Source organism: Phocoena phocoena, chromosome 4 (assembly GCF_963924675.1).
Source record: "Phocoena phocoena chromosome 4, mPhoPho1.1, whole genome shotgun sequence".
In the NCBI taxonomy this organism is placed as follows: Eukaryota; Metazoa; Chordata; class Mammalia; order Artiodactyla; family Phocoenidae; genus Phocoena; species Phocoena phocoena.
In genome coordinates this window covers 78,565,081-78,577,799 of record NC_089222.1, presented here as the reverse complement: position 1 = coordinate 78,577,799, position 12,719 = coordinate 78,565,081, and positions in this window count along the sequence as shown.

The window sequence follows — 12,719 nt, the reverse complement described above, 5'->3', positions numbered from 1 at the left end:
GTAAAGCAAATCAGAGGAGGAAGGCACACTTGCCTTCAGGAACCAGCCAACCAATGACATTAATTTGGAAAGTGACATGAACACTGGCCAACATAAATAGACAGCAAGCCACCTTATACACCTCTCCTTTATCAGGGATTTCTCACTGTGCTCCCCGTTCTGTAACAAACACAATTCCCCCCTCCTCCTAGCCACCACATTTTTCCTGAAGAAAATAGTTATAAAAATGCATTGAACATGGTTTCTGCCCTCAGGGAGCTCCTATTCTGCTCACCGACCTTACAAGTCAGTATTATTTCTCATAAGTGTATCTCCTGTTTTGCTCTGCCAGGAAGGCTCCTCTTCGCTTGGCACTACTGGAGTCCCTCATCTCGCCTCCACCCAGAGGAGCATCCTTGTCCAGAATCTGACTGGAGGTTTCAACCCAGTCTCTTCTCTCCAAATCCCCTCCTCCCCCCTCCACTCCTGTGCCTGGCCTCTGGTTCCCCTATAGGGCCTCTCCACTTTAAATAGTTTTCTTGTATCCTCTTCTCTTCTAAAAAGTAGGAAGTAGAATCAGGAAATGCATGGCCAAAGGCAGATGGCACAGTGTGTTCAGGAGCTTTGGATCTTCCACAGTGGGATCCCAGCACAGCAGAAGCAGCAGGATACAATGTGAGTGAGGGGTGCTCCCCCAACGCCTTCCAGGGATCCTGCATGTGCTCCCAGGAAGCTTGTATGTGTCTGAGAGTTTGTGACCCTGAGGGATTTGTGTGATTCCTGGCTTCGAGAATTGTTCTAGGGAAATTTTCAATCCAGTCTAAAAAAGTATGAGCCCTCTCCTTCCCACACCTATACCTCCCTTAGCCCTTGCTTTGGTATTAAGGTCATTTTGCTATTCACTGAAGTCAGCATTTCTCCATGTTTATTCCATGGAACAGTAGTTCCATGGAATGTTAATAAATAGTATATGGGAAAAGGGCTCTTTGATCAAATATATTCAAGAAATGCTGGGTTAAACTAAATGAAACATTTTTCCAGGACCTATCAACCCCTTAGGGTGCTAATATACATTTGAATTTCCAAGAGAATATGTCATGCAGCATTGTTCAACCACAAAACCCTTTTTTCTCATACATATCTTAGGGCAGATGTCCCATGGAACATATTCTGGGAAAGCCTGGTGGTCTAACCCAAACATAACTGGGGGAATACGTTGAGACTTACATAGGAACAACAACAACAAAATAATGACTTTAACAAAGGTTATTCCAAGTGTAGTAGAATTAGAAAATTCCCTTATTTTCTCTTGAGAATCACTCATTCAACTGAACATCTACCTCCATTTCTTCTCTTGTAGTGAACACTTAGGTTAACTTTATATGGTCCTCTGTCTACTATGTGCATCTTTTTTCTTCACCATTTATTACATATTATGTACCAAGTAATGTTCTACGTGCTTTACATACATTATCTCATTAAATTCCCACAATAACTGTATGAAATAGGAACTTACTATCAATCCCATTTTACGGAATGGAAGCTGAAATACAAAGAAGTAACTTGCCCAAGGTGACGAAGCTAGTAAGTGGTGGAGTTATGAGTCTAAGTGAGGCAATCTGATTCCAGATCTTGTGCTCTTAGTTATTATACCAGCATGCACTCTCACCTAGTTACGTCTCAATGTGTATAGTTGACTCTATCAGCGTGTGCTAATGCAGTTTCTTTCCACATATGCCATTTAGCTCCAGACAAAGAAAAACTCCATTCCACTGTCATGAGCTCTCCTGGGCCAGTCATTTTGCCAACATGTGCCATTCATTCAACAAAGATTAGATAAGATTATACATTTGGCTCAGAACAAATAGTTTTTTCATTGCTAGATATAGAAGTAAAAATCATTTGACCTGCTGATACTGATTGAGACAAAAGTGTCCTCATCTGTAAAATGATAATAGCTACTATTATTAAACACTTACATTGTGCTAGGCACTATTCTAAGCCCTTTTTGTTTTAACTTCAATAATTCTTTCAACAACACTATGAGGCAAGGACTAACACTGACCCCATTTTATAGCTGATGAACTTGAGGCACAAAGATTCAGTTATTTACCCAGGGCCACCCAGTTTGTAAGTAATAGAGCTGAGATGCAAACTCAAGCAACCTGTCTTCAGAGCACACACCCTTAATTACTACTCTAGTTATGCTGTGCTTCTATGTGTCGACTGGTCCAGGCTCTGACCACAAAGTACTGAGCTTATGATCTCACCCTTTATAATTGCACTTCCTAGTTGAAACTGTATCCATGAATGCTCTGAATACTGAGTCTATATGTGTATATGCATCTGTATTTGAGAATATTGTGATATTTCTACATCTATATGTGTATTTATCAAGAATGGAGAAAACAAAAGAACATGTAAATAAAAATTATGCTTCAGGCAGTTAAAGGTAAAGGAGGGCAAGAAAAGAAAGTCACCAACTGATGCTGCACCATTTGGAGTATGTCTTATTCATCTTTGTATGCCTGGCATATAGCATAGTACCTGGCATATAGGTAGTGCTCAATAAATATTTGTTGAGCTGTTAATCCATAGTTTCTGGAGGAAGTGACACGTGATCTGGGTTTGAAAACAAGTAAGATTTTGCCAGAGTAATCCAAGCAGAGAGACCAGTATGTGAAGAATCATGGAACCAGGAAATAGCATAGCTGAATTATAAGCACTTGAGTTCTGCTAGATTATAGAGCAAGGTGGGGAGTGGTAGGAAAGTATGTTAGAGAGCTAGCCAGGGTAAATAAAGGGCCTCGCGTGACCAGCTGGATTACTAAGACTTCATATAATAGACACTGGGAAGCCAGTGAAGGGTGTTAAGCTGGGCGAGGCATGATCAGACTTGCATTTTAGAAAAATAAACTTGGTAGCAGTAAGAAGAATGGTAGGTGAGAACTGAGATGAAAGGCAGGGAGACCAATTAGGAAACTGATACTATAGTCAAGGTGGGAGATAGAGGGCTTAAGCCAGTCGTTGGTGTTGGGAATGGAGAGGAGAGAATACTTGGGCAGATATTTCGAATATAGAATTGACAAGATTGGTGATAAATTAGATGTGGGAATTGAGAGAAGAATATAAGTTTCTGACTATTGAGCCTGGGTGGATGGTGATGCCTTTAAAGAAAATAGATATATAGAAAGGTTTTGAATCACTTCAAACACATTGCACCGGAGAGAATAGTGGACCATTCAAATGAAAATCCTATGGAGGGTTGGACATCTTTATTAAGTGCAACCTGGTTACATTAGGTTAGTAGGAGCTGCACAACTATATAGGGAGGTCTGGGTTAGTAGGGACTGAGAAACCTTCTGGATTAGTGGGATATAACAAGACAATCTATCTCGGAGTAGGGCTAAAAGCAGGAGGTGGTAGAATCTAGTAAAAGGAGTTTGAGAACAAATATGTTTATTATTACCATTCCTAGTCAACATTTTACAGGATATTATAACTAGTATAATAAGAAAATAAAAAGTAAAAGTCTGAAAATGAATAATAAAGATGTTACATTATGATTATCTACACAAAACATTGAAGAGAATCTATAAATTATATATAAGGACTAACAAGAAAGGTTGCTGGAAACAAGGTCAATATACTAATGTCACTGGTGTTTGTATATACCAACAATATCCATTTAGAAGAAATGAATTTAAAATATACATTTGCAATAGCAATAAATCTATAAAGTAACTAGGAATAAGTCTAAAAATATATGTGGAACAGCTTTATGAAGAAATTTGAAAAAAGGTACTGAAGACATTTTTTAAAGATTTAAATAAATACAAAGATGTACCATGCTCATAGATAAGAACACTCAATATCACTAAGGATGATAATATTTCCCCAATTAATCAAATTCTATATATTTCTAACAAAATTCTGAAAAAAAACTCTATAAAACTTCACAAGCCATTTCTAAGATTAAAAGGAAATTATACGGTGATAAGTAGCTAAATAATTTTGACGAAAAATTAGGAGGAAGAGGGAATTTGCCTCTTCAAATGATAAAGCTAGGGTAATTAAAACAATGTGGCACTGGCATATAGATAGACAGACAAGTGGAACGTAAAAGAGATTCTGGAAATAGGCACCCATAATAATGGGAACTTGATATATAACAGAGATGGCATTACAATGCAATGGGACAACCATAAACTATTAAGTAAGTGATGCTGGGACAGTTAGTGTCTGTTGTATTAAGAGATAAGGTGTATCTTTTCTTCATACCACATACAAAATTCCAAACTGATTAAAATCTACATATTAAAGGCAAGAATTTCAATTTTTTATAAGAAAATATAGAATACCCATATGACCTTGTAGAAAAGACTGAATTCTTAAACAGAAAACAAAAAGAATAATTCATTAAGGAAGACTGATACATAAGACTATATTAAATTTAAAAGTTCTATAAACAAAAGACAACATATACAAAGTGAACAAACAAACCACAAACTGGAAAAATATATTTGCTGTGCATTTAAAAGGCAAAAAAATTATAACCAACAAATATTAAAAAACTCCTAAAAAGTAAGCAGGACACAATCCAATGGTAAGGGAGATGAACAGGCAATTCACATTAGAAGAAATCTGATTCAGTATTAAACATATTAAAAGATGCTCAACTTGACTAGTAATCAAAAACTGGAAATTTAAAACAACAAATGCTACTTCACATTTGACAAATTGGTTAAAATGTAAAAGTCTGAGCCAACTAGGCATTAGTAAAGATGTGAGAAGTGTAAATTGGTTCAACTACTTTGAAGAACAATTTTACAAAGCCTCATAAAGTTGAAGGTGAACATATCCTAGGATCTTGTGATTTCCCCTCTAGGTCTCCACTCTATAGAAACTCTCAACTCTTGTGAACACAGATACATGTGCATGGGTGTTCACTGCAAAGCAATTTGTGCAAAACTTGGAAAACAACTTTCTACTGGAGGGAAATAATAAGATAGGGCTTACCAATGGAATGAGGTAATATGCCACTGTTAAAATGAATTAACTAGATCTATACCATGGATGAATATTACAAATATAATGTTATATGAATAAAGAAGTTGCAAGATACTGTTTTGTCAAATGTTAAGGCACAAAACAATATCGTGCAGTGTTACAGAAGATTCATATATATGTAGAACAAAGTATAAAAACATTCAGCGGAATGGGATTCACCAATATTAGAGTGTTGTTACTCCTGAGAGAGGGGGAGGAGAGAAATGGGTTGGAAGGGACTTTAGCTGAATCTGTAACTTTTTTTTTTAATATTTGAAACAAATATGCTAAAAAGGTAAAATCAGTTAAATTTAGGTAGTATAAGTGTGAGATTATATTATTTTGTGTGCTTTTCTGTATCTTTGGTATCTTAGGTATTTAAAAAATACTTTCAAGACAAAAAAAGAGAGAGCACTGGGTGTAGAATCAGACCAAGTGTGTTTGTGTCATGACATTTCCACTGGCATTCAGTGTGACTTTATGTAAGTCACTTTGGGCCTAGATGTTTTTATCTATCAAATGGGAAACTGCATGAGATAACCTCCTTGGTCCCTCCCAGCTCTGGCATTCTACAGTTCAAAGGAGAGAAGAACCCAGATTAGGAAGATGTTAGGGTCCCTTACCTGGACAGAGGAATACAGAACCAACGCATCTCTAAGGGTGACCTCCCTGAGAGAAGGGTCCTGTTGGGTTCTGCCCATTCTGAGCAAAGGGGTAGACCCCATGTTCTGCCAAAGCATGAGACCCATGTACTTTAATCGCACTTGTCATTGAAAGGCCTAAGAATCTGGTTCTCTCAATATTTTATTATAAGAAGAGAAACCAGAGACGAACTGGGATTGTGGTGGGGGGGGGGCTGGGGGGATGGGGCTGCATTCCTGAGGCTGGAGCCATAGAGAAGAGGTCCATGTCCTCAGGTCATAGCAACAAAGGCAGAAAGCCTGGAGTTTTGCTACCACCAGAGGGATTTTTTTTTCCTCTCTAGTGTTTCTTCCTCTTGTGTCAAGGCCCAGTTTGCTATTCAGACTCAGAGCTCATCTAAGATGATGAGCTCACTCCATGCACATCTCAGTAAAGCTCAATGAGGGTCAGAATATCCAGTTCTTTCCAGCCCACTTCAGAGACTCTGGTTCAATTAGTCTATGGGGAGGCCCAGGAAGGAGTATTTTTTTTTAAAGTTCCCAGGTGGTTCTAATGTGCAGGCAGAGTTGAGAAGCTAGTTGAAGGGTGAGCTGGATAAAAGAATGCCCCATATATTTGTTACCAAACAGGGTATTCCCTAGCACAGTCCCTAAATGAGACACTTTGCAACACATCCCCTATGTCAGCTTCTCTTTAGTAACTTTGCTTTGCCGCCACCTTGAGTGACAGAATAGGAGAGTTTCTACTCCAAAGACTATGATCCTGAGATGTGTAACTTTCCCCTTTTTTGGCTTCTCCATCAGGGCAGCACGATATGGTACCTTCAGATGGCAGTGAATCTCAGGTCATTACCACCAAGTAATAGCTGTATAACTCTGAACAGTTATAACACAGTAGTAACACACACTCTCTAAGCCTGTTTATTTGTAGCACAAGGGAGTTAAACTAGATCAGTGGTTTTTAAACTGTTCTGAGAAACTGTTCTGTGGAATATCTAAGGGGTTGCCTCTGCCAGAGAGGCCGGTTTGAAAAATCACTGGATCAAATGATCCAGAAGGTCTTTTCCAGAACCAACATTCAACAATTCCAAATTCTATAGGAATAGATTTATGCTACCACCAAAGGCTACCGTAACCCATATGCTTTGAGGCCTGCTGAAGATCACATTTACCAACCCTGGTCTAAAGCAGGTATTATAAACTGGCTGGTTGAAAGCCAAATTCAGCACAAAGACCTGTTCTGTCTTTGCCTGAAGAGTATTCTTTTCTTTCCTTGGTATCTTTTTTAAATTTTCCTAATTTGAAGTATAAAACAATGCTGAAATCTGCACAAATAAGAGGTGTATGGCTCATTGAACCATCACACTGTAAACACACCTTTGCAACCACCACTCTGGGCAAGTTACAGAACAGTTAACAGCATTTCAGAAGCTCTGCCTCATTACCCCTCGAAGTCATTCCCTCCTTTCTCCTCTTCAGAGGTAACCACCATCTTGATTTCTTACATTGTAGATTGGTTTTGCCTCTTTTAACATTTATATAAAGGAAATAATGTAGCACAGTTTTTGGAGTTTGTCTCTTCTGCTCAATATTAGTGAGCAAAAGAATTAGTGAGATTCATCTATGGTTTCGCGTGTACCTGTAGTTTATGAATCTGTAGTTTACTAATTTTCATCTCTGAATAGCTTCCCATTGTTAGAATATACCACAATTTATTTATACATTCTATTGTTGATAGACATTTGATTTGTTTCTACAATTTGGTTATTATGAATAATGATGCTATAAACATACTTGTAAATGTTTGGGGGGCCATACACCCACCCTTTTTTGCTTCTATAATTCAGGGTCAAATTATTTGGTCATAGGGTATGTGTGGTGATTTTAATATACGTCCATAAAGTCTTTGACCCTCCTGTCTTCGAAAGGGGGAGCCTAAATCCATGACCCTCAAGTGTAGGCCGGACTTAGTGACTCACTTCTATTGAATAAAATAACAGAAGTGATACCGTGTTACCTCCGAGACTAGGTCATAAAAGACATTACAGTTTTTTCCTTGTCTCCTCTGGGGGAAAAGCAGTTGCAATATTATGAGGATACTTAGCTAGTCCTATAGAGAGGCCCACACACTGAGGAAGTAAGGCCTCCTTCCAGTGGCCATGTGAGTGAGCTATCCTGGAAGGAAATTGTCTAGCTGCAGTGAAGTCTTCCAAAGAACTGACATCTTGACTAAACTCATGAGAGACCCTGAGCCAAAAACCCTACAGCTAAACTACTTTCAAATACCTGACCCACAGAAAGAGTAAGAGAATATATATTTATTATTTTAAGTCACTGAAACAAAATTGCTATTTTGCAGCAATAGATTACGAGCAGAGGAAGCTTATGTTCAACCTTAGTAGAAAACGCCAAAGATTTTTTCCAAATTTACCCACACACCACCAGTGTATGAAAGTTTTAATTGTTCCACATCCTTGGCAATACGTGGAACTGACAGTCTTTTCACGTATAGCTCTACGGGTAGGTGTGTAATGGTATTGCACTGTGGTTTAATTTGCATTTCCCTGATGTCTAATGAAGTTGATTAGATGACTAGTAAACTTTCATATATTTATTGGCCTTTTGGACTTTTGGATATCTTATTTTTGGCTTTGGTGGAATCTTTTGCTTATTTTTCTATTAATTTCTTGATTTTTAGGAGTTTCTTATGTGTCTTGGATATGGTCCTTTCCGTGGTTAAAAATATCTTCTCCTAATTTGTAGGACTTGCCTTCTTGCTCTCTTAATGATATTGTTTGATGAACAAATATTTTTATTTATTTAATAATTTATTATTTATAAATTTTAAAATCTTTTCCTTTAATGTCCTTGATATTTTAGTATTTTATTTAAGAAATAATGCCTTCCCTAGGGTAATGAAGATATTCTCCTCTATTGTCTCCTAGAAGGATTATATTTTGGTTTTTACATTTAGGTCTATAATCCACATAGAATTAAGTTGTGAAGTACAGGGTGGGTTAAGTTTCTTTTTCTCATATGGATCCAATTGACCAAGCCCAGTTATTGAAAATTAATTTCTTTATCCACTGCTCAGCAGTGTTAGCTCTTCCAAAAGTCAAGTGTTGATACATGTGTCTCTCTGATTCTGGATTCTCTATTCTCTTCCATTGGTCTATTTATTTGCCTACCTTTGTATCTATACCACACTCTTTTAATTAGAGCTTTATAACAAGTCCTGATATCAGCTAGAGCAAGTCCTTCTACCTCATTTTTTCCTTAAGACTGACTTGACTATTCTTAGCTCTTTGCATTGACACACACATTTTGGAATCAGTGTGATAATTTCCAGAAAAATCTGCTAGGATCTTAATTGGGATTGCCTTACATCAGTAGGTCAATTTGGGGGCGTTAACATTTTTATATTTTGAGCCCTCCAATATCTCTATTTATTTTTATATTTTTCAATTTCTCTTAATAAATTTTAAGGGGTTTTTTTTTGGTAGAAATGCCACACATCTTCATGAGGTTTATTTCTATTGATATTGTTTGATGGCAAATTGTATCCTTAAAAAATTTTTATTTTCTATTATTTGCAGTTGGTATATAGACACTAAGTTGATTTTGTATACTGACCTTGTATTCAGCAGACTTGTGCGTCTGGTCATTTTTGTTGAGCCCCAGAAATTGTACATGAATAATTATAGAGATTAATTCTGGTTTCACCCCAGAAGATGTAGAAAGCTATAAGGACAGTTGTTCCCACCCTAACAATGAGAAAATGCTGGACAAACTGCAAACCAATGAAGAACTCTTAAAAGAACTTCTATGACAGTGCAAAAATATAACCCAAAATTTAGGGAGAGACAAGCTCCTATACGGAAAAACAGGATGCGAGCATTTGATTACCTGGGGCAGATGCCTCCAGATGTCACATGTCAGTAATAAGAATCAGCTGGAAAATTGTAACAATTAATTGTAAAGACTGAGTGTAGGTTAGTGTGATACAGTGAAGCCCCTGGCTTGCATCGTTTTTCTGTGAGAACATCATCAGGAGCTCACAAGGAAAACTGGAGAAAATCCTGAGGAAATTTTCTTCACAGGGATGGGTGGATGAGGAGATTAGAAACTGCTGCAGAAACTCTGCCCAAACCCATCTATCCTGTCTCCCTTATGGAACAAAAGGCTTAATCTGCAGGGATAATGAAAACAAAAACTATATCCTTAGGGCACTTGTAGAAGCCCATTGCCACTGGGGGACAAAAGCAGGAAAGCCATGTTCATCCCTGGGAAAAAGTCAGGAATAGGTTCTAGCCCAGCGCTTGATTTGGAGGAGGGACAGGAACATTTAGTGAAGGCCCACAGGAAGCAGGTTCACAATGTCCGACTAAAACTGAAACAATTAGAAAATCAGAGAACTCTGCCTTCCCCATGCCCCTCCTCCATAACCACTCTGATAAGCATCAAGTAAGATAAGAATGGAATACAGGAGAGCTGCAAAAGACAGATTCTTTCTGGGGAGCAGTTCAAAGGGAAGACTCAAAGCAGAAAGAGATGAAGCCAGGTGTAGAGCAGACATTTGGAGAAACACCCTAGTAAATAGCCCACACAAGTTATCATTAGAGAAATTTGAAGCCTATGGTACACTGAGGTTAACCATACCAACAACAAACTTCAAACCCAACTCAACTCCAGACAAACTTAACACAAATCCCCACATTGCTAAGCACCTAGCAGAAGGAAGGCATGTTTATCTCTAAGCACAAAACATATTTACCTCAGCATCTATTATTTTATATAACACATATGATTTTGAACAAAAATTTATGAGGCTGTCTTACTTGACTCAAGCTGTCATAACAAAATTCCATAGACTGGGTGGCTTAAGCAGAAATTTATTTCTCACAGTTCTGGAAGTTGGAAGTCCAAGATCAGGGTGCCAGCATGGTTGGACTCTGATGATGAAAATAAGCAGGACCCTTCCCAGGGACATGCCCCACCCCTGTGTTCCCCATCTCTTCTTCATAAAATTGCTTTAGCTTCCTAGGCCTTCCCTGAGTTCCAAAGAGCAAATTTAATCAGAGAAGTGAAAAAAGTGAAAAAACAAAGAAACACAATCAAGCAAAACAAAATAATAACAGTTTAGCCATAAAACAAAGTCAAGAAAGTCTTTAGTTCCTCCTCAAGAGCTGTAGATAACATCCTGAGCCACATCCTTAAGTTGTTTTGCAGATACTAAAAACCCCACCAGGTGGAAAAAAGTTAACTGCATGGGGACCACCAGCAAGTAAACCCCAGACTGTTTGGAACCAGAATGTTGATGATCGAGATCCCCGAAACACCACTCTATTACCTTATCATCAACCAATCAAAAAACTGTGCATAGATTGTGCACACCCTCTCTCACACTGTCTTTAAAAACCCTTCCCTGAAAGTCGTTGGAGAGTTCAGGTATTCTAAACATGAGTTGCCTATTCTCCTTGTTTGGCACCCTACAATAAATGCTATACTTTCCTGCACCACAACCCAGTGTCAATGGACTGGCTTTGCTGTGCATTGGACGAGTAGACCCAAGTTTGGTTTGGTACCAGTGAGAGCTCTCTTCCTGACTTTCAGATGGCTGCCTTCTCTCTGTGTCCGCATATGGTAAGAGAGAGAAAGAGAGTGAGCATGCAAGCTCTCTGGTGTCTCTTTGTATATGGGCACTAATCCCATCACGAGGGTCCCACATCTAATTACCTCCCAAAGGCTTCATCTCCAAATACTATCACATTGGATGTTAGGGCCTCAACATACAAATCTGTATAGCAGAGGCATACAAAAAGGCAAGAAAAATAAAAATCTGAAGAGACAAAGCAATCATCAGAACCAAACACAAATATGATACAGATGTTGGCACTATCTTATAGGAGATTTAAAGTAATTATAATTAATATGTTAAAGGATCTAATGGAAAAGGTATTTTGAAGATAATTTTAGCAGAGAAATGTAAACTATAAGAAAGAATCAATTTAAAAATGCAGTAACAGAGAAGAAAAATGCCTTAAACAGGCCCATCAATAGACAACATAGCAAAAGAGAGAATCATGGAACTTGAAAGTAGGTCAATAAAAATTATATAAACTGATAAGAGGAAAAATAGGATGGGGGAATAAAAAACAGAACAGAGCAACCAAGAGCTGAAGGAAAATACCAAATGGTATAATATACATGTAATTGGAATCCCAGAAGGACTAAAGAAAAAGAATATGAGACAGAACAAATATCTGGAGAAATAATGGCCAAAATTTTTCTAAAATTAATGCCATACCTCAAACCACAGACCTAAGAAGCTCAGAGAACACCATGAAGGATAAATATCAAAATCAAACCAAACCAAAAAAAAAAAACAAAAAAAACACAAAAAAACCCAAAACCCACTAATATTTGTATTTGCTAGACTACCCTAACAAAATGCCACAGACTGGTTGACTTAAGCAACAGAAATTTATTTCTCACAGTTCTGAAGTGTGCAAGTTCAAGATCAAGGTATGGCAGGACTGATTTCCTCTGAGGCATCTCCTTGTGGCTTGCAGATGGCCATCCTCTTTCTGTCTCTTCACGTGGTCATCCCTTTGTCCATGACTATCATCCATGGTGTCTCTTTTTGGGTCCAAACTTTCCCTTCTTATAAGGATATCAGTCAGATTGGATTAGGAACCATCTTAACAGCCTCATTTAAACTTAATCATCCCCTTAAAGACCATATCTTTAAATACAGTCACATCCATGGTAATTGGGGTTAGGACTTCAACATATAAATTTGAGGGGGGGACACAATTCAGTCCACACCAATATTCAAAGTGCTGAAAACCAAAAGCAAAGAGAAAATCTTAAAAATAGGAAAAAAAAAAAAGTACCCGCAGAAGAACAAGGATAAGAATTACAGCAGACTGTAATTCTTTTTCTCCCCCTGCAAGTAAGAAGAAACCATGCAAGTAAGAAGACAATGGAGTGACATATTTAAAGTGCTGAAAGTAAAAAAACCCTGTCAACTCCAATTCTTTGCTCAGA